The sequence below is a fragment of the Ixodes scapularis genome, unplaced genomic scaffold (assembly GCF_016920785.2).
Source record: "Ixodes scapularis isolate PalLabHiFi unplaced genomic scaffold, ASM1692078v2 PGA_scaffold4__175_contigs__length_147842914, whole genome shotgun sequence".
Taxonomy (NCBI): Eukaryota; Metazoa; Arthropoda; class Arachnida; order Ixodida; family Ixodidae; genus Ixodes; species Ixodes scapularis.
The window spans coordinates 107193116-107220228 of record NW_024609879.1 but is presented as its reverse complement, the minus strand read 5'-3'; the positions used below and the strand labels follow the sequence as shown (position 1 = coordinate 107220228).

Below are 27113 nucleotides of genomic sequence, written 5' to 3'. Positions count from 1 at the left end.
CGTCCACGTAAAGGCGCGTTCACACTCTTGCAACCGAGTACGACCGAGAAAGACAGAGAAAGACTTCTTGAAACCGGATGCACTGAGCGGAGCTGGTCCTAAGAGATCGCAAGAGGCTTAAAAACCGGTTTGGTCTCTCTCGGTCGCACTCGGTTGCAAGAGTGTGAACGGGCCTTAACACTCTCCGCAATTCACTACGATACCCGGAACCCTACAGTCAAGGCTATCGGCGCGCAGGCGCAGTGGCGGCTTCTTCGTAGCCGGGAGTTGCGGAGGGCGCAGCGGAGGGAGGAACTTGGTCTACGGAAACCCCCTAATAAGCACTTCTGAAGAAACGGCGCCGCAACGCACACCAACCGCTTAAAAGAAGATACCGTACAAAACGAGAAAACTGGCAGTAGAAATAATACGACGAGAGGATGCCTTCCCTTATGCTATTCATCGGACATTGGGTTCACCAGCATCACCATTCTTAGTCTTCTGTTTGATATCTGTGGAACTACGCATGTTAACATTCCTTGGCGTTCTCATATGTCTTGTGCTTAGTGACCCGCGTCGTATCCACTGCATATTTGTAAGCATCGGTTGTATCTTTCTCATTAGTCTTTTGTCCCGGGTGAATATGCCAAAGTTCCAATTGACTTTAATTTACGCCCTGTGAGTTTTCTGGGTCCGAATATTCGAGCGATGTCATAATTAGCTATATATTGCATATCTGTATAAAGTATATGTGTTGATTCATCTTAGATTCTCTTTTTTTATATTTACTTTAACTTTTCATTTTGTATTTCAATGCTTGTTCGGGGTTGTTTTTCTATTATTTTTTCATTTATATTTACTTGCCTATTTTCCGGCTTTCAAGACAGCGACAGAAGCTCGACCCGGCCCCTGTACTAATGAAGAGTCATCGGGCACTGAAACTAAATTGTCGTTGGAGCAAGAAATCGATTGCCCGTCTCATCGGCTGACCCGACTGATAGAACACCGGTGGTCCGTGTTCCCAGCGCATTGCGGTTCCACGTGAGTGCAGGGGGAACCTCCGAGCGTGTGTGCCGTATATATATAGTCGGAGTTACAGCGAGAGACTTTGCTGTCCTTCCGGCTCGAGAAACGCAATAATTACGTTGCGCGTACACTTTAGGCAGCGGGAAGCGATATATAGATCACGCCCCAGCGGTCGGCCGCAGTCTCTGCTTTAGGTGAGAAATTTAGCCACTCCCCTGGGACTGCTATCCCCGGGCCCTCAATGTGTCGCCGCCCAGTAATAGTGATACATGACCGCGGGTGACGATACGATGCTGCTCGGGATAGAAATGGGCAGGAGCGGGCATTTATTAAGCCATCGTTCCTGTGTTCCGCAGCGCGAAAAACGCGGATAAGCATATAAAGAGAGTATAAAAACCACGGTAATGGTGATGATGACGATAATTCGTGGCTATTTCTTTGCATTGTTTGGCTTGGTTTCGAGCGCCACCAAGCGTTCCACAGGAACAGTCTATACCGGCGAACGCAACGGGCTGAGGAGCCCAGCTCAGCGCGCGAGAAATCTTAGAGGTCGTGGTCCGGGTATTTTTCCTAAACTTTCACTCATCATTTTTACACCATAAGTGTGAATTATGTCTACAAGTGGCATAAGCGACCATTTTCCCAAAGCACCGAGTAGATTTAATCGTAAATACTACGAAATCCGCCGTCTAGTTGGGAAGCGGAAGTGTTTCATGGCTATGGTTTCTGCACGCTGGCGTTAACTCGTTTTAACTCGCGCGAGAACGAGTGAACGGGTTCGAGGTGTGAGTGTGCAAGCTGTAGGTTTCTTTAATGGCGCGCTGTGACGACGCACATAAAAAATATTTCCCCGTTTTTGTTCTCAGATCTGTCGTTACTCGAAACACATTGTGACCAGTTACAGTAATCAAATCCGAGAATGAAATCATCGGGAGGCACATCCAGAAAGGTTAGAAATGATTTTAAAGTCGATGCGAAACTTACAAATAAAAACAAGAGAAAAAAAACAGGCTATAAATTATTTTATTGTCAGTGCTAAACATTAAAAAAAATCGTTATTTTTTTTTTGAGGTTTTAAATACCTTTTTTCGCGAAGCTTGAGAAAAAATGTTTAAACATACATCAGTTTCTTAGAGACTTTTTTCTATGGCCCTCTTTTCACGAAGCTTGAGAAAAAATGTTTAAACATACATCAGTTTCTTAGAGACTTTTGTCTATGGCCCTCTAGTGGCACGACCGAAATTTACGGGACGTGAACGTTCCAATTTATGTAAAAAAAAAAAATTAGGACACCAACGGCTGTTTTTTTTGTGGCGGCCCTTTATTTCACAAATTTAAAATAAGTTTGAAAAAAAAATTTAGTCATACATTTTGCGCCTCGACAGCTCGGGTAGATTTCAAATATTAACCAGGGCAAGTTGTAGGAACTTACAAATTAAATATTCTCAGATTCGGAAATTTACAATAAATAAAGTGCACATCATTAAAAGTAAGCAAAGAAACACTTTGGGGAACTTAACAAAAAAAAAAATTTTACACTTCATTAAAAAAAAAATAAGAAGAGAAAAAAAAAGTGACATCAACTTCTGCGTTAGATGGCTCCCCGCTTCGAAAAGATTTAAACATTTACTTGGAAATACCTGAGTGAAACCCGAGTCACCAAAACATATTTTTAAGATTACGGGGAAAAAAAAGTGGCGATGCTGGTTTAGATATTAAATGTTCAAACCGCGGATATGCTCGAAAAAAAAAAGAGTAAGAAATAAATAAGGACACTCTTCAGCAAATAAGGTGAAAGAGGCAGAAAAAAAAAATAATATTGGATTGTGCGCCAAATCACTTTCCTGAGGCGCCTCGCATTTCTTTTTTATTGCTATATATAACTTCACTGTCACTTGGAACTGCGGCTTGGGAAACTAGAAAGTATTACGTTCTTAAAAATTGATTCTTCCGGCATACAAAAAAAAAAAAAAAATAGACAAAAACGAACTTTTGAGTCAAGTGTGAACGAAGGATTGTACATTGCCCCACACACTTAGCACGAACACGAACTTGGCGTGTTTTTTGCGTTTTACCAGGAATAGCCACCGGCAAGCACCAAATTTTATACCTTATGTTGCACCCCAACAGAGCGCTTTCCACCAGTATACAGTAGTTTAGATTTTCAATAATGGGAAAAAGATGAGAGAAAAAAAAAAGACGGTGGCTTGCTTTAACATTGTCGGAGACTCTACGTTCAAATATATGATGTCCAGGTTTAGAGCACAGACTTTACAGGGCTGGACGTCGATTAAAAATTTTACCCCGATTAATCGCCAAAACTTTAATCAGTTAATAATCGATTAGCCAGTTTCAATCATTCCCCATGCATAATATTTAAAAAAAAGTCGAAATTAAATAGTTTGCTTTTTTTTAAAATTAAGTAAACCTCGACGTGTAGTTGAGAGCAGTCGAAAGACACCCGCACTCACAAATGATTACTTTAGCATAAGAGGCAAGGAGGTTCGTTGACATTCTCCGGCAATAGCGAACTCCTTTGATTGTTTACAGTAGTCTTTGCTGGGCTCAACGCGGACACTAGCAGAGCGTTGAAGTAGCTGGGGCACGCATAACCTTCTCTACTTGTTTGGAGTTACAAGTCTTGCCCCCACAGTTCACGTTAGCTCAAAATTTCACCTAAAGTATTTCTTGATACAAGAAGACCACGTCCACGTGTGTGGTGGTGAAAGTGTTGAATATTTAACTTTTGTTTTTGTCAAGATTTGATCGGTTAATCGGTTAAAACCTTTTATAGCGATTAAACCAGTAATGAATTAATTGGTAGGTTAATCGATCAAGTGCACAGCCCAAAACGTCCGTTCGTTGCGCCCGAATCGATACGACGGCGTTTTTATTTTGGTGTGCATTTTTTACGACTTTGCAGCTTTCGGTTGACGCAGATAGTTTATTCCTTGTGAAACCTTCAAATGCCCCAACAACATTTACCGCATTCTCTTTCACTGCTGCTTTGAACACTGAATTTGTTTAATCAGCCGAATCCCACGGGAAAACCGTCACGGATAACCGTCACGTTACCTTCCCCGCCACACTTGGTGGGGAACGCAATGCTACACGAACGTCAACTTTCCCGTTTCATTTAGTGGAAAATTTGACGTTCTGTGACCACGGCACGTGACCTCAACTATCGGCCGTCAATTTAGGCGAGGTGGTTCTGTGAAATGGCAGAATTGGCGCTCAACACATTGTGTGCTCCGCTGCCCTTGCCAGCATAATAAAGCGCCTACAATATTTTTCATGATACAAACATAAAACCCAAAGTTTTTTTTTTTTTTTTTTTCACTTTTCAAATTGTTAACGTGGAGACGACCCGGAGCAATAAAAATAAGTTTCCGTCTAGAAAACAACAAAGAGAGAGAAAAAAAAGGAAAAACAAAAACACATCTGTCGTTCCCTTTCGCGATATCTGCAAACATCAGGTTCCAGGACCGCGTTGAATTGTCTGAGAAACGCGCGCCGTCTCAAATTCATGCGTCATTACCGTTATTAACTGTGTAACCCGTACAAATAAATATCGCCCGCCAGCAAATCGCCCTAAAAAATAATATTACATACAAGTCTGACTTTTCTAAGTATGACAGGTGGGCTCAAACTATGAACTATTCAATTTTTTTTTCTTTTTTTTTTTAATTTTTTAAATTTTTTTTTTTTTTTTTAATTTAGGTGAAACTTGTTTTCGGGTCTGGAGATTAATAATACGTGACGGCATGCCATCTTTCATAGTGTCAGCAGTCATGACCCGCACAAACGCAGGCACACACATACGCACGCACAGACACGCATGCACGCACAAAAAAGGACGAACATACACGCGTGCTTATCAACCCGCACACACATACGCGCAGAGGCATCGGCATACTTAATTACCTTTCAGCGTAATACAGAGGAGGGCACGCCGCGAAAGGAGAGCTCATACCCCAGTCATTGTTATAACGAGAAGAAATGAGCTCCGCTTCATGCAATCCTTAGCCCATCAGGAAGGGAAGAGAACAGCAAGGACGAATGTTTTATCTTCTTTCCGACCACGGGCTCGTCTTTAGTTGAAGCGCGCCTTTCGAAGGAGTCGTACAATGGATCTCTTCGGAGACGTCGTACACCCGCCGAAAAAGGGATAGTAATGATGCTTGAGGCGAGACCGCGGATCCTTCTTTCGCCGTATCTACGGCGAAGACCCTGCTATTTTTGCGACGTGTATAGGCTCACTCAGTGTTAGCGCGGCTTGACCGTCCTCGGTGGCCGACTTCGGCGGCAGTGTCGCCCACAATGCTATCGACCGTCTCCAGGTACGGAGTGGCCGATAGAGTTGGCCCCGAGAGGCTTATCTTTACATAACAGCTTGGCTGAGAAGCGACGCGAGAACGGACATTGGAGAATGGCTGGTTGGTGTGAAAACGCGTGATGGTTATTAGAAGGTCGGAACGACTGCACAATGGCGGAACAACTGCATCGAGGAACGTGCAAGTCATTCCATAAGACAGCGACTGTCGGAGTGTCGACGACACTCCGAGCCCACGAGCCAATCAAAGGGCGTCGAAAGCGCAACGTCACTGCGCTCATTGCATTTTTTCTGTGGGCGTGTTTTATATCCAGTGTGCTGTGACGTTTAGGTTTAGCAGTTTTAGTCCGTCGCTGTGCAGGGATTACACAGCTGCCAACCGACGGCAGGGCCCCTAAACTCGTCAAACACAAAGTTGGGGCCGAAGTTGACGGAGCGCACCGATTGGCCTATCATGACGATGACTTCGCGCTTTTTTCGCCGACGTCCAATCAGCGCGCTTTGCGAACTTTCGGCTCCAACTTTCTGTTTGACGAGTTTAGGGCCCCTGGATTTCGAAAGGAGTCTATTCTCTCTCGTACACACCGAATCACAAAGCCGTTCGCACGCTTCGCGGACGTTCGGCACATGCGTTGCGAAAATTACGCTCGCGTAAATTGTCATATTTTCAGTTCGCGTCTGGTTATTTCAGCCATGCGCGACGATAGCAATAAGTTCTAATTCCCAGCCGAGGGGGCTTTCCGTGAAATGCTCCCATAAGCGAGCGTATACGAGAATGCCTTCGTTGCCCGTGTTTTCGAAGAAAATAAATTTGTTAGAATGTAAAGTGACTGAAGCTCTTCATCCGAGAGTTTCCGAGAGTTACGTTTCGTCCTAATTGCATTTCCTCTCGACTATGTGTCAGTGCGGCAAACGAGATAACTTGACCCGAACGATCGCTATTCCTGATATGCGATGGCCACGCTGTGCGTGCATACCGCGTGCCTCCCCCGAACTCTCTCAGCAATGAAACATCGATCTTGAACTTCGAACATCTAGGAAGCCGGGAGGTTACTAAGCAAGATATAAAATAAATTAAGGCTGCGCGAGTTTGATGTCATTAAAAACGACGCCGGCACTAACGTTGGTCGTGACGTTAGAGCCGTCTATTTCATAACGAAAGGTTACGAAATAAACATCGAGCGGCTCAGCGTTAGGCGGCTTTTCGCGAGTGGTAAACTTGCTCGTCTGAATAGATTTAAATGAATTCACTGGCCGTTCCTACCGGCGCTGAGATCCCAGCAACCATCGTTCTTTCATGACATGAAAATTATTGAAACATAGGAGGACCAACAAAACTTGCTTTATTATATGGAATATTTATTAGCAGCTATGAAAGAATAAATTCAATCACTTCGGGGTTTGGAGAAGAAGGCAGGGGAAAACGGTTCAAAGATGCACTCTTAAAGAAAAAAAGAAAGGTATATTTTTACACGTCTTGTCACATATACGACACCGTAAAAGCTTCAGTTTGACGTAGAGCGCGCTTCCGTCGAACTGACTGCCGCAACTTTTGCGAGAGGATTGATGACGGTGCGATATAACATACTGCTAAAGTACGTATCATAGTTTACAGAAAGAAGAAACATAGAGGTTTTGCAGTTGAGCCAAAAAAAAAACGATAACTTTTTCGCAGTCAGTCACACTTACATTAGCTATTTTAAAAAGTTGTACAGCTCGGCTATCAAGCAGCACGTGAAATTCGGTAGCGTCGGTGCATCGTCATTGCGCTGTATATCAGACTGATATGTGACAAGAGGTGTAAGAATATACCTTTTTTTTTTTTTTTAAGTGTGAGACGTATTTGGCCTCGGGCTGCAATTATTCATATTGCCCATTACATGCGAGCTTCGTGTAGCAACTAGTTCGCTAGTCTTCGTCGCTACAGCGACGAAAATTCAATTTTATAATACGTTTCAAGATGAAACAAGCATGTTTACCTCACAAAGACAGAAGCATTCCGTAAGGGTCAAAATTGTTATGATTGATTATATTCAACAATCTTTGCGACGTTTTTTTGTTTGTTTTTTTCTATTATACAATAAGAAAAAAAAATCATGAAGGCTGTGATTGGAACACCCCGCCGCAACAACCGGGCATTATCTCACCAGAAAATCTAAAAATGAAGGTTTGTACATAGGATACCATGCGGTCCTGCATGCGCGCGCGTTGGCTTGGGATCGGTAATGGTGGACAGGCCTGCGCCGTTCGCCTAGCGTTTTCCGTTTCTAGGTGGTCGCTAGGTCCGACATGAGTTCTATGGGAGGAGTTGGGGACGAGCGAAGGTACGGCGAGAGGTCATACCTGGCTGAAGGGTTTCCCCATAAGTGACTCTGCTCTAACATATAGGTGACCGTTCGGCGCTGCTGACGCAGGCTAGGCGGCGCTGCGTGGGTCCACAGCGACATAGAGGTAGGAAGCTTCTGGAGGCGACATGACGCTGTGGAGAGGGACACCCCCCTACGATGACCAAAAGCAAGAGACGCTATTGGACGAAAAAAAGAGCTGACTTGGCGTGAACGCCTCTCCGTCCAATAGCGTCTCTTGGTTTTGTTCATCGTTGGTTCACGTCGCCTCCAGAAGCTTCCTACGCCTCCGTGACTAGCGATGATTTTGGAGCGGGAAAACGCAGGCCTTGTGGTATCGGTTTAGTAACCGCTCGTCCTCACTTCATGGAGGTTACGTCAACAAAATAATCGGGTCATTTTTTTTTGTCCTGTTTATTGCCATGCGATGTTTCTTTCCCCCCCCCCCCCCCTTTTTTTTTCTTCTTTTTAATCAGTGGTCACAACTGGCAGATACATCATACAAAAAAGAGTCAACAAGCACTGTCTGAGTGGTGTTTTTTTTTTGCATGACAGTAATGTAATATTGGCCGTACAAAAAACAGTATCCAAAACATGTTCGCAGAAACGTATGTGTAGGGAGTAAACATGCTTAAAAAATGCTAAATGCGTGTCCGCATATAATTCCGTCATCATGACGCCAGCAAACACCATGCCCTTTTGTACGATATATGCGGAGCAGAGTGACTGTGGCTTTACACTCTAAGAAAAAAGGGAGCGCGACTTAGTCCCCGAAGGGAGCAAGTGCGTTGCCACAACCATTAGTCCCCTCGGGGACTAACGGTAAGGGGAGTAACAGTTGCGCCCCCCTTATTAGTCTTTCGCACTAGCACCGTTAGGACTAACTGTTACACCGTTTCAATTGTACCTCGAAGACCAACTGTTAGGCCCTTGCACTAGGTCTCCTGGGACCAATAGTTACACCGTTTCAATTGAACCCCGAGGACGAACTGTTAGGCCCTTGCACTTCGACCCCAAGGACTAACTGTTACACCGTTTCAAATGAACCCCGAGGACCAACCGTTAGGCCCTTGCACTTGAACCCCTGGGTCTAAACGTTGCGCCGTTGGATTTAGACCCCTGGGACTAAAGGTTCAACCTTTGCATTTGGTCCCCAGCCACAAATCACCAAAACGAAATCGTCCAGTTCAGGTTAAACGTAGCTTTATTGCCTCGTAAATACACATCGCATTCAAGGATGACTAAAGTCAAAATTCCTGAGCGGTAGACTCCACGATAAGGCCAGATTCCGAAGAGTGCACTTGCGTCGACGATGGCTTGAACACTGGGACGGCTGTTCAAACCGGTCGTGGTCCAAGCACCGTTTATTGGGGCACCTGCAGCTTCTTGCCTGTTTGCGAGGAATTTGGATTATTAGCAACACGGGCAGCATGAAATACCCGATCGCTCAGCAAAAGTATGAGATATAACACACCCATATTAAAATAACAAATAGGCTACAAAAGTGCTACAATGGTTTACATCTAACATGCGATCTGTTGACAGCAGACCAGCGCAATATTATATTTTTAGTAGACCGTTCGCTGCGAATTACAGACCCAGCGTGTGCGTGCCCAAACTATGCTTCAAAGTGACGGAACGAGCTCCCGCCATCAACGCGAAAGTCTGTACAACCGAATGAATGTCTCCATTAAGGCCGGTTCTCACACGCAGCGAAGCGCTGAAGTAGAGCTGCTCACGTGTCGTGAGCTGCTTTTCGTCTGCCATGAGCAACAGTTTTGACGGTGTGATACACAGCTGGTGAAAGCTCCCGTCAGCACGCGTTTAGCGCTAGGTCAGCGCTATGCTTGTAGCTCTCAGCTGCATATGTAAAGAGGCCTTTATGGTAAAACGATCCTGCCAGGGTCTGCAAAACACAAAAAATAAGCGATCGGTAGAACTGGAGTTTTGCTCGATACGATTGAATATCAGGTCTCTGTGCTGCGTAACAAAATAAGCAACCATAGTGCCAAAAAGAATAGAGCATGGCGCGTGCTTTGGAAGCTAGAGACCGCGCTCAAACTAAAACACTTTCTGACGCCGCAGTTAGTGAATATACCATAAACAGAAGTACTTTGACATACCTTAATCGAGTTCCCTTGTCTTGGGACTTCAGAACAGATCAAGTGCAGCGTTGCAGCACCGCGATTCCAAACCGGATTTCACAATGATCGGAGACGACCAGCTTCTAAGTCCTGACGAAGGCTATACTAAAACAGGTTCTTTTCAAACAAAGACCCCTTCCCATTTGCCCGACGGACCCTCTCTGGCCCATCTGCCCTGCCCCCTGCGGGAGCGAGGAATGCGGGGGAGGGGGTTGCTGGGAAGGGGAAGGGAAATCTCTTTTCCCCGAAAATCTCTCTTCCCCCTTTCAGTACACACGACACACGTGACACGACACCAATGCCCGAAGGACGGGAGAAGGTCGAAGGTTCGCCTTCTCCAGGGATTATGTTCGCCATTTTCAACACGCCGGTCAAGTGACGTACAAGCAAGCACGCTTTTCTTTTTTTGTTTTCTCTCCCTCTCTCTCTCTCTCTTCAATTTTCTCGGGGGCCTTTTTTTCGCATTTGTTTTGTATTAGCAGGGTGTTGTCATGAATGACGTCCGGGCGCGGTTCGTTCTCCGTTGTTCATCTGGAATGTTATGTGAAACATCGACGACGATGGCATGAAGGCGTCTGGATACTGCCCCTGAATGTGCTGTTTAAGTGGAACGTGCCGTGCATCAAGTGTGTCAGTGCGGATTTTGAGTTCAACATTGGACTACCAAGAAAGGTTAGTTACGGGGAGACGCAGAGACGAGGCCGGACCTGTTCTTAGTAACTCAGTTTTAGCGAGTGAAGTGACCATTTATTCTGACTGCGAGACTCCGGTGTTGAAAGCGCGTCTTCTACGAACTCTTAAGTTTCATTTAAGAAAAAAAAAAGTGCTAGTATTCGGAGGTGTTGCGTTTGGATTAATGCTCTTTTTTTTTTTTTTTTTTGCGCGAAGGCAAGTTAAGTGAATGGGACTTGTGAAATGTCAAGAGATTATTTTTGACGAGATGGTTGGGTGAAGTAGAGTCAACACTTTCGTTAACTCGCATTCGAACTACGCGCGAAGCTCTACCATGTAATGTCTGAACGTTCGTGGCACATTAAACAAATTCGCTAGTTTCGTCCGAGTTTTGTCATCACTTTCAGCCGTGCTGGGCAGAGTCTCGCCGATCCCCAAGACGAGCGAAATATGATCCGTCCTCCTGGCGAACATTCCGTTTGCCTTCGGGGACTAAATCCTACAGATGCACCCTGTCTGAGGGGAACTAATGGATGCTTTTGCGCGCGCAGGCCTATCGGTTAGTTCCAGTCGAGCGCTGTTAGTCCCCAGCTTTTGCGCGCAGTACCTAGCTTGAACCAGATGGTCCTTACGGGGAGCAACTGGAAGTTCAGAGGACCAAATGCTGCCGTTAGTCCCTTGAGGCCAACTTTTTTCTTAGAGTGTAGTTTAGAGAAGAGGAAATAGCGGAGAGAAATGTGGCTTTCCCTATACCCTACGTGACAAGTTGCGAGAACGGAACTTATTCTTTTTTTTTTTTAAATTACAAAACGGATCGGTATAGGACGATTTGGAGCAGACGTTTTTGTACGGAGTTTTAGGCCCATGCAGGGCACCAGAGGAAAACATGTGTGCCCGAGCGTGCGTGAGCATATGCCTGTGTCTACATGTGCGTGTCTGTGTTCGCCTGCGAGTGTGCATCTGTGTGTGTGCTTGCGATGTGCGCCCGGTCGTGCGTCTATACATGCGTGCGCCTGCGTGTACGTGTGTCTGCACGTGTGTCTGTACGTGTGTCTGTACGTGTGTCTGTGTGTGCTTGCGCCTGTCTGTACATCTATGTGTGCGTGCGTGTGCGCCTGGTCGTGCGTGTGTGCATGTGTTTGCGTGCGTATGTGTGTGCATGTGCGTGTGTGTGCACGCCTGCGTGTTCGCCTGTGTGTGCGTGAGTGTGCGCGCGCCTGCGTGTATGCATGATCGTGTGTCTGTGTGTGCGTATGCACCTTGCGTGCACTGTGTGTGCGTGTACTATCGGGGAAAAATGAAATGCGAACAGAGGAGCGCGTGGCTCGAGGTACAGGCTGCGCCGCCTGGAAGCGAGCCTAGGGGCGAGGGTGCGTGGCCTACTTCGATATGTTCATGCCCCTCGATTGGCGCTCCCCCAGCTTCGGCAGTGAGCCTCTCAGTGCGCTGAAAGCTATCACCTCTATCTTTGCTGGCTCAGCGCGTGCGGTGCAAAGAAGCTCGCCGCACTCGCCGAGAAGGCAAAGATAGCAGTGACGGCTTTCAGCGCACTGAGAGGCTCACTGCCGAAGCTGGGGGAGCGCCAATCGAGGGGCGTGAACACATCGAAGTAGGCCACGCACCCTAACCCCTAGGCTCACTTCCAGGCGGCGCAGCCTGTATCGCGAGCCACGCGCTCCTCTGTTCGCGTTTCATTTTTCCCCAATAGTACGTGCGCCTTTGGGTGCGAGTACATGTGTGTGTGCGCCTGCGTGTCAGCATGTGTATGTGTCAACGTGTGGGCTCCTACGTTCGCCTGTGTGTGCTTGTGCATGTGTGTACGTCTGTGTGTGTTCATGTGCGTGTGCGTGCGCGTATCGGTGCGCGCATATGCAAGCGCGCGCGTGTGTGTGTGTATGTTTATAATAACATATGTTTTCGTGGGGTACATTAAAAAAACGCGAACAGGAAACAAAAAAAAAAAACCCGGACTGCCCTGGCCCTTTGCATTTCCCCGTCAAACAGCTAGTCCAAGCTTTTTGTGGACCATTGCGGCTTCGGTCTAAGTGTAATAAAACCGGACGTTTAATTTCAGTCTTTCCCTAGCCAAACTTGACGACGAAATTGTGTGGATCAATTTATTGGCGTTGTCAACAAGGCGATCCCCAGAATTTGGTCGTCATGCTTCCCGATCCCCGCGGTGGCGATATTGAAACGTGGCTTGTACAGTGGCGTAGCCTCCTTTATTCTTGAAAGCCTGTCAAATCGCGAAATGACGTTGCCGCTCTAAAGGGGAAAGGAGATCAGGGTAGTGTTCGCGAGCAAAGGGCCTCTCAGGCAGCGCCGAAATATTCCCCTGGTGGTAAAATCAGGAAACAAGGACGTGCACCTTTTGGTTTTGTTTCTTTAGAGAAAGGTAAGCATTCTTCGCCTACCCTCCATCAGACATGTACGAGTTACTAGAAAAAAATGTAATTAAGTTATGTTACTGAGTATCCTCATCGAACGTAATTTGAGTAGAGCAGAAATTGCTCAAATGAAAAGTACTTGAGGGGACAACTAACTACTGTAAATGCTCATTTACACACTTGCAGCCGAGTACGACCGAATGAGAAAAGACTGGCTTTATAAGCCTCTTACAACCGGACGCGCTGCTGCGGAACATGTGGTAAGCCGTCTCAAGAGTCTTAAAAACCGGTCTTGTCTTAGTCGGTTCTAGTCAAACGCAGGTGTGCGGACGGGCCTTAAGGAAGTAACGTATCACTTTTAAAATTACTTTATATATATTTTTTATGGTAACAAGAAAGTAGAGTGCATGGGTTTTGATCCGTTATTAAATCTCGCTAGCCAAGTATAAAGCTATTTTCTGGCTTGTGTCTTCATCAAAATACTTGAAGAGCTGATTCTGCTTCTGCGTGCTTTATTGTTTTGTACTTCGCTAGTGAAAAAGTCATTTGTATGAGAAATTTTTGTGTCCACCAAACACATATGAATCATGCGAAATATATAAGACCAAATAGGAACCATATAAAGTATATAAGAACATAAAATAACCATATAAGCAACTTGTGAGAAGTTTCTTATCACTAAGGTTTCTGAACTATTTTTGAAACTTTGAACACCCGAATATTCCAGTTTTGGGAGGCGAGGCAATAAAAGATGTCACCTTCGCGTTACCCTTTAGCACGCGATTTTTCAAGTAGAGCACGAACCAGCGGAGCACATCACATGAGATTCAAAGCTGATGCTGCACTTTGTTGCCTCCTTTGGGTGAGGATGCAGCGCGTAATCCACCCCCTTTTGTGGGGGAGGCTCTTAGGCCGGGGAGAAGCGGGAACAAGCCATTTTTCGAATGCGCAAAGTTGTTCTTGTCTCCTTGAGCAACCATTTTGTGAGACAGTGGGACACATATGTCCCACCTGTGAAAATTGTTTCAATCGAGTTTCTTCGGTCTCGTGGGACAGTGGCGTCCTATTTTAGAGTGCCTTCATCCACACACGCGCTTTTGCTTGAGTGGTGTCATCTCAGCCATTTTTCCACCCAATCGTCTTTTTATGAATTTTGAAGTGCGCGCAATCCAGTGTCACTCAGTTCGAGCGCGTAGCTTTGGCTAATTCATAGACGCCATTTGACACCCCAAGTCACGCACCAACTGCGCGAGAGCGTCACGCGCTGGCACATTCAAGGCAACAATGGATGTCTTCACCCTGAGACAGACAGACATGTGGCCAGAAGACGGGTGTCCAGCCTGAAGCAGATGCTAGTCAGAACGGTGAAGTGAATGAGATGCCATCACCGTCCATGGAATAGATAGCTGAGAAACCTCAAGACGTTCCTGAAAAGGACACTGAAAAAACCCCAAAATGCTCTCCTAACCTAGGTTCAGATAGCAGTGCCTTTGACGCATTTACTCTTTAATTTGATGAGGAAGTCCCGACAACTATTTTCACCGAGAAACCGGTACGCTGACCAGGTGAGAAAAGCGAACTGGGAGCCACTCTGAGCAGTGAGCGAGCGGAACGCCCACATAGGCATGCTCATTCATATGAGTATTCATCCCTTGTCCCAAGTCTACCTGTACTGGAGCTCAGATCAGCTCTTCAATGTAAAGGAAATCTCTCGCGCGATGACATTCAAGTGTTATACAAATCACAATCTGTTTACACCTGAATGAGAACACGCAGCAACCAGAGCGAACCTCGCCAGGATAGGACAGGTGCTATAAAGTGCGACTTCTTATAGAAGCCCTCAACAAGAATTTGCGATACAAATGCAGCCCGTTCTCTCATGTCGTGCTTGATGAATCTATGATTACTTTCAAGGGTCGATCGGCAATGAAATAATGCATGCCGATGAAACCGAAAATCAAACGGGGATACAAAGTTTGGAGCCTCGCCGAAAGTGAGGTTGGTTACTTCTGCCTATTCGAAGTAGAGCAAGGACACAACGTAGAAAGCCACACTCATCAGACTCTCTGGGAACATGTCGTCTTCTCGTTGACGGAGCATATAGTGGAAGAAGGATCCCCAGTTTTTTTGTTTTTTTTTACAATTTTTTTTTGTCAGGTAAATTGCGTCTGCACGAGAACGAGGAGTGTTTTTGCCTGTGGCACATTCCAGACCATCAAACGAGACGTGCCCCAGAAGTCAATATTGACCACAAGCTTTCTCGTGGAGACTGCCTCTTCTGATCAAAAGGGCCAGTGTCGGCTTACCAATGGCCAGACATAAACAATGTGCACATGATGTCCAATTTTTATGACCCTGAAGAGCAAGGTTCGATTAAAAGGAAGCTTTCCTGCGGAAGAAAAATATTCCAGTTACATGCCCGATGTCCGTCAAGGACTACGACCGCTGGATGGAGAGCGTAGACTGTTTCGATCAGAAGCGCAATGCCTATCCGGTCGATCGACGGTCCAAGAAGTCGTGGCATCGTACTTTTTTTACTTTCTTGTCGATGCAGCAATTGTCAATGTCTTTGTGCAACACACGGCATTCAACAGCAACGACGATGTGGCCTTGCTTCACTTCAAGGTGCTTCTCGGGCGACAATCGATCAAGAGACAGAGTTTCCGCACTAGCAGAAAGTCTCAAGTATATTTCCAGAAGAAACAAGGACGCGTAGTGAGTCGTTGATTACTGGGGTGTAAAATGAAATTCGTCTTGAGGGAAAAAACCACTTCCCTAACGAGAATGCCAAGAGGAGAACGTGTCGGTGGTGCTCGGACTTGTACTTTACGCATTACAAGTAATCAAATTACTTGTAATCGATTACTTTTTGGAGTAATTTTGTAATCAGTTGATTACTTTTATTAGGCAGTAATCAGAAGAGTAATTTGATTACTTTTTGAAGTAATAAAATTACTTGCAACAGGTTACAATTTGTCCATGGGACCCCCCCCCCCCCCCCCCCCCACGGCACACGCCTTTTTTTTATGAAATGACAAAAATAAACTTTGCTTTTTTTTTTTTCGAACGGAAAAAAATTAATATTTTTGCGGAGCTGTAGGAAACGAGGTCAATCTCTTTCTATGTACAGTTTCTGTCGAATGCCCGTTTTTTTTTTTTCGATCTGGGACTGGGAGTGGGAAGCCCCAGGGAAGCACAGTGCGTGACAAAGGCCATTTAGGGCGAAGTTTGACGAAGCAGAATGTAGCTTTGTGAGTCCTTCGTTCAAACTAGCCCCCTCACGCACAAACACACAGAAATAAAAAAAAAAAATAAACGAATCCTGCTTAGGGTACCTACTCGCAGCCCGTAGGAGAATCAGAACCGAAGAATGCCTAAAGCGGATGCAAAATATAACAAAGGCAGTTGAAATATTTCCCCATTTCCCCTACGCGTTCTTTCTGATAAACAAGGTTTGGAGTTAAAGTGGTCGGGGCGATCTCTTCCGCTAATGGATACTACACTGTTAGCAAAACTAACACGCCCAGACGTGTAAACCGTTGTACCATAGCGGACACGTCGAAATGTGTTCGTTTTACACGAGGCCATCTGTGCTTTTCGTCTACACATAAGGTGCTGTGTAAACTTAACACGCTACACCGTGTCTGCCTTCCGCATAAACGCTACACCGTGAAGGACATCCGCGGCACCGCGGTTCTCCTGAACCAAAATAAATATTATTATTATTATTATTATTAAACGTTTCGAGCGTGTTCCTTATGAAACATGGCGGCCAGCGGCCGAAAACAGGCAAGAGACGAGCCCAGCGAGCCGCGCGCGTTTCAGCCGAATTGAAAGCACACAGGGCGCGTTAGTTCTCGTTCGATGTCTTTTATACACAGTAAAGTCTCCAAGCGGCGGACGTAGCTACTTGCAAAGGTACGTACGTGCGTTGTCGGCGGTCGGCGGCGTCAATAGCTTCAACAAGCCGCCAGGCAAAAAAAAAAAAAAAAAAACGAATGCCGAACTTACATGGATAAATAACTTGAGCAAACTATTTAGAATTGGGCGGTAACTTGCGCCACCTATCGAGATGTCTAGCAGCCTGTATTTAAAAAAAAAAGACGAGTCTGTTAACACAGCGAACGACCACGACCACACAGCAACCCTACATACAACGCAGGCAACACCAGTACCACGTACTACACAGCGCCGACATGTACACAAACACAACAACGACACTACGCTCGACACTTCCTACTCGATATCCATTTCTCCCCGCGGCGCATATAAGCTTGACATGTGCGGGTGAGTTCTTTGGTCGTTGACTATTACAGATTTATAGAAGAATACACAAAACACGGCGCAATGGACAGCCGTGTGTTAGATCTGTTTGCATTTAAAAAGTATGGAGGCAAAATTTATAATGTTAGTCCGTTGCAATAAATAACGATATGTTAACAATAAATCTTAAACCGGTCATGAAAAAGTTCAAATTTTTGTTATTTTCTTGTTTGACCAGTGTTATGAGCAGTCCGACTAGCTTGAATCAGATAGGAAAACAAATTATTGGGATTTTGTCATTACGTATGCAATAATAAATGAAAAGGATCCTTGCGCAAAGCATTTTTCATATATTTCTGTGAAGGACATCCGGACACCCGCCCAACACGTTTTTGCTAGTTGCAGTACGGGAGCAGACGCCTTCACTTTTGGGGCGTTTTGATGCAGTTTGTTGTCGTATGCCGTGTCGGTGTCGAGTGGAGCGGTGGGGCTTGGGAATTTGTGACCGGTGTTATTCGTGAACACTGGTTTGGGGCGCTGATGCGTCTTTTTTTTTATACTGCCACCACCCGGAACTTTGAAGATACACGGGCCCGTAGCAGTGCATTATGCTGAATCGCGAGCTCCTTCTCTGTTGACGTCGCTTTCCTGGTACCACTCGTGGATACTGCAAGCGTTTAAACAGTGTGCACCGTCTCGCCTACATCCCCAGTGACGTACTCGACCTGTTGAAACTTATTGCTTCCGTCATTTTATAGTACGCAAGGCAGTTATCTCGTTGGTTTGGTTTCGGTTATAAAAGCAAGGCAAAACGCTCGCAGTTCCCGCCCTCAGTAGACGTTGGACATCTTCCACACTTTGACACCGGATAACCGAATGAACGAGGATTTACATTCACTTCCGAGGTTACTCTCGCCGCTTCCTCACCGTTGAGCAGCAGGATGAGCTGGCGACAAGCCGCGGATGAAAGGCTTGAGCATCAACAGCCCAAGCGCACTCGGTGCCGATGCGGGCGACGCAGGTTTCTGTCAACCGGGAGGACAGCACAAACCGTGACCGTTCCAGCTCGTCGTCATGACACGGTGTTGCAGAGAGCAGGGTAAAATACAGCTACACGGATAACCGAAGCAAACGACTGCTATCTTAAATCTTGGCTTGTGATTGCGCCTTTGTAGTAGATCATCTTATTCGTTTTGCTGGAGAGACGCAAACGACGGGCAACAGAAAATCGCTTGCATATTCCGCATATCTCACAAAAGCATTTACCCTGTCACCTTGCGAAAAGCGCGAAATACGAAGTCCGCACCGTCCTAAGCCTCCCGTTTTTTACCTGCTTTAGAGCAGTTTGTACCTGCTAGTAGATATGCCTATACTGAAACTGAAACAGTGCAGTGCCAAAGAGAAAGAGACAAAGTTGGGAAAGCCTGCTCGCTCTCCAATTTCTTAACTCTCAAGTGATTGTACCATAATAAATGCACCCAACGCCTCTTCCAAAATAAAGAAAGCGCACTACGTTCACAACGTAAAAAATGGTCTCAGTACATGCATCTGTGGGCAGGTAGGAAACCTTGCCCTAATTTATTCACACCGCATGATGGCGCAACTAACTCATTGCAGGACCGAATCATTTACTCGAGCGGTGTGCGTCGCTGTGCAAACGCAGTCCAACACGAAGCATAAAAAACGGCAGATTTAAGACAACAATCCGGAGTCCATTATTCAATTAAAACGACGTAATTTTGTTGAAAACGCCCGCTGCTTCTTACTGACGGTATGTGTTGGGATACTTCCACAGTTTGAAACGGAACGAAGGAACATTTACTTTTAAAAACGCTCGCTGCGTCCTCCTGGACCAGCTGGACCGGATCAGCTGACGACGACGGGACTGTACCCGTTGAACCTCCACCCAGCAACAAACGATTTGCGCTCCGTGTTAAAAGCGTGGTTCAAACAGACCCGGAATACAAAGCACCGCACCACACACGACGAACGTTTCAGCTCTTTTTCGCATCGCCGGGTTGCACCAAACAGAACGAGATCGCCTAAGTCAACGCCGCGCTGTCGTGAACCTTGGCTTGTGGTTGCGAACTCGTGGACTCTGTGACTCCCTTCGCTTTCAAAGCACACACGACGATTACGAATGGCACTTTCCGTCTTCCAGGAACATCACAGGGGCACTTCTCCGGTCACGTCTTCACTATGTGCTCGCAAACTCCGAAGCTCTATGCGAAGCTTCTCGCCTCCCGTCAAACCAAAACAGTAGCGGGTAGGGAAGGTTGAAGCAAAAACGAAACCAACTGCAAAGTCACGTGTTCACATCGAGGACACGCTTTTTATATCCATTTTAACTGTTTGGAACAAATAACTAGACACATGACTTTATTTGTGGTGTGTAAGAAACTATTATCAAGACCCCTAAACTATATACAAACATGGGCGACATGAGGGAAGCCGCATTGCCATCGACCAGAAACTGGCGGCGAGCACGGTAAGCGCGGGTTTCGCCAACGTCCTGCGACATGGCGCAATTGCTTTTGGTGCATATCTGTCTCCGAGACATGTTTCTTTCCGCGGCATTTGTCTCGACGGTCCTTTCTAAGTGTGTCCCCAAGCATTCCGGTGCTTCGATAGCCGGCAATGCCGCGGTCGTCGCCGGGGGCGATGCGTGTTATCGAGGTCGGCTACACGGTTATGCGTGTATGACCGAACCAAAACACGTTTTTTACAACCTCGCATGAGTTCTGAACGAATTATCCGTTACTCATCGTGCAAATGTATGGTAATCTGTGTAAATAGCGTGTTTTTCACCCCAAATATTCGCCAATTACACGGGACTTGCTAACAGTGTACACCAGGGTGTCGAACCGGAACCGAACCGAACCGAAAACCGGAACAGAACCGTTATTTTTAGCCGAACCGGAACTGAACCAAACCGAAATCTTCGCCGCCATCTTGGAACTGAACCGGAACTGAACCGGAAAAAAATATAACGGTAACCGGTTCAAAACGGTTCACGATATTTTTTTTTTGTTAGTATTACAAATTTTATATTTGGGAATAAAAAAGTGGCACGTGTATTCCTCTACGTATTGATCAAATCGTCATATACAGAATTGCAATGTATAATAAATCCTGGGTTTTTGCGGCACTTTCTTATTGGCACTATGATTAGGCATGTCTCACATCGTCACGTGACGTCATTATCTAAAGACATGCTGTAAAGTAATGTCACATCACGTGACCCCGTGACGTCACGTGACTCACCGCGTTAAGTCGATTCAAATTGAGGACGTCGCTATATCTATTAACGTTGCTGACACCGTGACGTCACATGACATCAGAACTGCGCACTGAGAGTCACGTGACACCATGATGTACTCGATTGTCATGATCCCGAGTCGAATGCTCTGGTTCATGACAACCAGCATCGCCAAACATTCGGGTAACGGCTCGTGTTCAACTCAAAGATTATGATGGGCCCGAGTCCCACTAGAGCTAGATACAGAAAAAAACGACAGCGACAGGCCTCAGACACATGCAGCGTGCTCGCGAAGGTACGTTTATACGGCTTTGAGTTGTTCGGTGCTCGTAAAGTTAGCACGAGTGTTTACAAGCCTGCAAATGGTACCCTCGTGTGCATGATGCTCGTGTTTGAGCATAGCCTTCTTTATTCTACAAAGCCTTCAAATCGCGAAATACTCTGGTTTAAGGCTTGCCGCTGTCGTTTGTTTCTGTTTGTCGCTTTAGTAGGGCTCGGGCATTATAGCCCAACTAAAACTATATCTGAAGATCAGCCCATGCTCTATGCTTTGCCAACCCTCCGTATGACTATGATAAACACTGACGGTGTATATAATAGGATCGGATCACGTGGCTGATAGTTCTAATTGCGAGTTGAGGAGGGGAAAGCTGTTTCATTTCTTTCTTTCGACTGCGTCTACCATTTCGCAGAGGGGCAAACTAATGGATGGCTTTGCAAGTTATCAACGTCAGGAATTACATCTTAGCCATATTTATTGAACTTAAGGTAAAAAAAATGCTGTACGACCCATTTTGCATGTATGCACACAATTGAGGCTCCCAAACATGTTTTCGTTGTTGCTGAACGGCCTCAGAAAGTTGTACCGGGAATAGAAGTGTTAAAGGGTCTAAATGTAACGTATTAGTCCTACATTACATAGAACTATTAGTGTGTACGGGAGGGATACCTGAAAAGAAAGATCCCAGTGGCCTCAGGGGGATAGCCGAACCTTGGCAGCCGCTCTAAGTCTCACAGGAGTGTCGTTCTCAAGTTCTCCAAGTTTCGACCGCCCTGTATTTTGTTTAAACTTCACAGTTTTGTGCAAAGTAAAAGCAGGGAAGAATTACTGTTAACAAGTGACACAAATATAATTGTCGAATGAACACCACCCAATACGGAGCAGGCGATCCCTGAGGAATAAAAAGTATCTTGAGGAGCAACTAAAGAAGAAAAGGGAGTGGGGAGGGGGTGTAGTTTTAAAGCATAATGTGTCGTAAAGAATCCTCTGCCGCGCATTTTCGGCGCAGACTAGAAAGCGTGGCCTGGAAACGATAGTGACAGATGGGTAGTGGATACAACTTTTATTTGTGAAAACACTCTTGCCGGAAAGCACGTTTTCGTCGTGCCAGATACTCGCGTCGTGCCTAACGGCGATGCACCAACAAGAAAAATATGTGCCTCTCAAATACATAGCTTGCACTGAGTGCGAACCTTTTGCAGCGTGCATTTTGCCCCACCGGATTTAATTTTTTCAGCAACAACAACTCGCAATGACAACCAGTATATAGTGCGATTACGTCACGTGCAAACCATGTTAAATACTTCAGCTTTCTGGTGAAGTGCGACGTTCGCAACACTAGCACTAGACGTCCAAGGTGTAAAGTTGTGTAGTATTTATAGCAGTCTCGCGATGATATACGGCAGCCTTATGAAATGTTGGAGCACATGACTGATAAAGAACAGAGTCGTGAAGTATGGTCCCAAAACAAGTGAACGTAAAACCTAAGATAACATTAGCGTCCCGAGGCACTGTCTCGCGACGTTTCGAGCTGAGGCAAGCTAATGCCCAAACGTGATTTATATTAGGATTCTAAGAATCTTCGTTTGCCCTTCGCGCAATTTATGTTTAATTAGGAATATCATTTTATGCATTTCTATGCATCTCTTTTTGCAGTAAAGCATTGTGTAAGGGATTATTTAGAAAAATAACGTGTCATCTCCTTATTTCTGCACATTTCGCGTATTTGCCTTCCGATATATCATGTGACCACTGTGCTTTTTGGCATCCCTGCAACCCAGTATTTTACACTGCAAAACAGCTAACAAAAGCACGTTTCCGAAGAATCAACATGCAGCTGGCGTATTTTCGAGTATCGTCCTTCCGTGTCGGTCTCAGGCGGTTATGTGAACTTCATAAAGTCAAATTTATCGATGATAATAAAAATATACTTAATTCCTGTCTGAAGATTTGGCAGCATAAATAAAAGATCATCACCTCAATGATACACATATAAGTAAACGCACCTTCAAATTATCTGAAAGATGTTCTGGAAATCTTTTTCGGCGCATTAATCCTCTATAGACACGTTATAGGTGATTTGGGAAAGCTTTAAATAATTTTTTTTTTTATTTTGAAGCTAATTTAAATAACTATGTGTTCCTCGCGCATATATAACTTCTCAAATATATAGAAGTTTATTATCGCGTCTTTTATCTGTTAAACAGAGCTTTTACGTGTCTGTGGGTCGAAACAAAACAAAATACACTGGGACGAATGGTGGAACTATGACGATTACACGCGCAAACTGTAAGAAAGTGTCCAATTAAGTAGCTTCCAAATTGAGTAGAGCATGAAATACCACTTTGTTCTATTTAACAAAAATTATCAATTAGCGAGGGTGATGCTTACTTGCAAATTAAATTGACCGGCATCTTGTCAAGAACAAACCTCAACCGGCTATGCCAGTTTATCCAATATAAGAAAATGTTCACATGGGTAAGCACTGTTTTAGGTGAGATTCGATCTCAGTACGAAGGTGCTCATATATTAGAGTGAACAATTTCAGCCACTCCTTTTTGCATGATTCGTCGCCCGCATCATGGTGCTGAGAGCAAACAATGCCGGTTAGAAAAACAAGCATTGTGATTGTCGCTTAGTGTATCTATAAAATATATACTGGAAGGGCTTGTCTCGTGACTTTCGTGACATTTTGAACATTATATTGCCTTAAGCTCAGTCGTCTCGTCATTATATATATATATATTGTGCCACGTATTCCGTAAAACAGATATGATATATATGGCGACGAGGTGCCGCTTTCATGATTTTCTTCACTGTAATTAATTCCTTAGTTTAAGGGCAAAACAACGATTCAACTTCTAATACTGCGATACAAAGTTGTACCAATCACGGTTTTTTTAGGCAACCTACTTCACTTCTCGAAAACATTTCGATTCAGGTACAATGTATGTGACTCTGGTAAACGAAGGGATGTTGAGTCGTATAAACACGACGTTTTGTATGTTAATGTAGATTTTCTTTTCTTGTGTAGGAATAAATAACAGAATTTTATAATTTTGGTACCTGAAAATAAAACTAGATTGAACAAACAATAAAAAAAGAAGAAAACTATATACTGTAAATGACTTATTTTTCGGGGGCTCAATATTTCGCGATTTAGGTCAAAGCTGAAGTTTTGCAATAAATCGCGGGTTGTAATTTTCTCGACGCGGTGGAATCTCAATATAAATTCCAATGTGTTTACATTTTAGCGAAATTGTTCGCGGGACCCATTTTTCGCGAATTGTAGGCGATTCGTGAAATTCTAAAAAAAATAGGTCCTCGCAAAAATCAGATCGTTTACAGTAGTTAGTTTCACGGCCTAAATAGTGCCTATTGACAGAACAACGCGAAAAATATATTCTCAATTTAGCGGTTCAAACCGGTTCGAACCGGTTCGAACCGGTTTGAACCGTTATTTTTTGCGCCCCGGAACTGAACCGGAACTGAACCAAAAGCCGTGAACCCGAACCCGAACCGAACCGATAAAAATATCGGTTCGACACTCTGGTGTACACATGATCCGTTTCAAATCCTGGAGCTGCTGCTCTTTTGTATAACATGCAAGCTCATCCACATGTGAAGAATAAAATGAGCGACGCAAACTTTGAGCGACAACCCTTGCTCAAGCTTAACAAGATCTATAACCCCCTTCGCTTCCCGCCCCCCTCCCCCCCCCCCCCCCCCCCCCCCCCCCCCACACACACTGGCGAACGCCAAAATCATTAAACGTCTTCAAACGAATTCTATGCTTGTGTCCGCATTGTGAAGGTGCAACGACCACGAAGAGGGAGCCAGTTTTTCTTTTTAAATACTTGTGCAAATGTGAAATACAGGCTGCAAGTAGTTCATTGTTATGAGCGCTAAAGATGTGTCTTCATACAATAAAGTAATCGGAAAAGTAACGATTACTTCTTTAAGTAATGTCCAATTACTTTTGCCGTGGAGTAATCAAGTAATCTAATCGAATACTTTTTAACCAAGAGTAACAGTAATTGTAATCGATAACTTTTTTTAGTAACGTGTACAAGGCTCCACAGAGTGCAACGAAGACCGCACAAGATTGCTGCGCTGCACCTGCGACGTACCTTTGCGTGTTGGGTATTTCTTTTCCTTTCACTTGTCCAAGTGAACTTAAAATAGAGGAAACTCGTTATTTTTTGTCAATGTCCCTCGTGGGCAAAGAGACATACGCTGTCCCATTTCAGTTTGTGGTGCTTAGAGGGAAGTGGGACATATGTTGCCCCACCAACTGCGCTTCGAAATTTTGTTGCAAAACTATGTAAATTGGTTTAAACATTATCTTTCTTTATTTTTCTTGTTCAATAAAGCCTTTCTGATATCAAAATAAGTGAAGCAATGAAAGTCTGCTCGCACCTTTGAAAGGAAGAACACATAATACGCCGGTGTCCATCGCTAATCCTGCAGATACTCGTCTTAACTTGAAAACAAACTCGAGGAACACCTTCGCGTGTCGTGTCCATTTCCGATTGTCGCTTAGACAGACGGGAAAGTCTACATAATCATGAAAAGATAGCTTTCTCTGGATTATCTTGACTTGAAGTCTTCCCCCTCTTTGCGAATATCAGCTGATCTTCGGATGTCATATCTGATTTTGTGCGCAAACGCTTGTTGAAAAGCAAACTTAGCTCAAAATTTAGAAGTAATTCGTAATTTGAGTAGAAGTCACTCGGAAAAAGTAATTAAAGTAAACTACTAATTGTCGAAATAAAAATGCAATTGAAAGTTACTAAATTACTTAGAAAAATAGTTAAACGGCAGTAACTTGAGTAAAGTGGTTGAATTATGTACTAGTCTGCCCTGCACGTTCCGCCCCTCTCCCGTTTCTCCATGCACCGGTAGCCTATACTTTCCTATATTATCATTGCCTCCTTTTTCTTTCACTTTGTCTCACCGCGCTGACCGCGCTTGGGGCCTGGGTCGCGCCGGGGATGGACTATAATCTCGGAGGTAAGGCAAATATCCAAAACACAGACATGTTTCGCGGAAAAGGCCGCAGGCCACCTTGTGGCGATGGCTCCCTGGTCACCCTAGCAGAAGTGGCTCTGTGCTACCATATGGGTGGCCGTTTAGCGCTGCTCCTCGCCTTTTTCTGGCGGCCGGGCGCTTTATGACTCCGTCGGGGTATCGATGGGCCTTCAAACATAAAAAAGAAGCTGCGACACTGGGGACAAGAATCGACCTGGATGGATGGATGGATGAATCCGGCTGAGCCTTTTGGATTGGGCGGTAGCTTACGCCACCTAGCCACCTGGATGGATGGATGAATACGGCTGAGCCCTTTGGATCGGGCGGTAGCTTACGCCACCTAGCCATTTTGTTTTAACATATAAGCTGAGAATATTTAAATGTGAAATCTATATTCACTCCGCAGTGCAAAGAAAGTGAGGCTATGAAATCCCCTTGCCATCAGTGAATAAGAAAATACCTAGTTTTCTCTCGATTTCTGGCACCATTCACTTAATCTTTGCTTGGTAATCTCTACAGTCTTGAAACCCACTCTCCCTTCGCTGTCTCTAAAACCCAATGACTTTATTAAATCTATGTTGTCTTCGGTAGGCACAGGGTGAAGCCCTTTACAGTAGAGTATCAAGTGCTCAGCCATCTCGTCCTCCTCTCCACAAGCAGTGCACACTGTATTCATTTCCTGGTACTTCACTCTGTACGTTCTGGTTCGCAGAACACCCGTCCTCGCCTCAAACAACAATGAGCTTCCCCTAGAATTGTCATAAATGCTTTCTTTGGCAATAACTGTTTTGTTTAATCTATAGCTTTTCAGAGCCGTCTTTGTCTGCATTCCCTCTAGCCACCGGTCTCTTTCTGTGGCCTTAACTTTCTTCTTAACTGAGACTTGCTTTTCCGTATCTTCGCTATAGCCCAAAAACTTTCCTCTTAATTTGCTAGTGCGCTGTCTCCACTTTGTGTCTACATTCCTCATGTGTAAATAGCTGAAAACCTTTCGCGCTCATTGCTCCCCATCCATTTGCCTCAACCTATCCTCAAATTCTATCTTGCTCACCGCTTCCCTGCTTTCAAATGACGCCCATCCCATGTCTCCTTGTACTCCCTGTTTTGGCGTTTTGCAATGTGCTTCCAAAGACAGTCTACCTACTCCGCGCTGTTTTATTTCTAGTCTCGCATGCACTTCAGATTTCATGCATAGCACTGCGTTTCCAAACGTCAAGCCAGGCACCATGACCCCTTTCCAAATCTCTCTCACCACCTCATACCTGTTGTAATTACAAAGTGCTCTATTTTTCATTACAGCTGCATTTCTGTTGCCGTTACCTATTATATACTTTTCATGCTCACTGAAATATTCTGCACGATCACATATCCATACTCCTAGATACTTGTATTTA

The 27113-nt window shown here is 45.0% G+C and overlaps 1 pseudogene; it reads left to right on the top strand.

The window, feature by feature from the left end:
* Positions 1-15308: 15308 nt before the first annotated feature.
* On the top strand, positions 15309-24862 carry LOC121837558 (annotated as a pseudogene).
* Positions 24863-27113: the final 2251 nt, after the last annotated feature.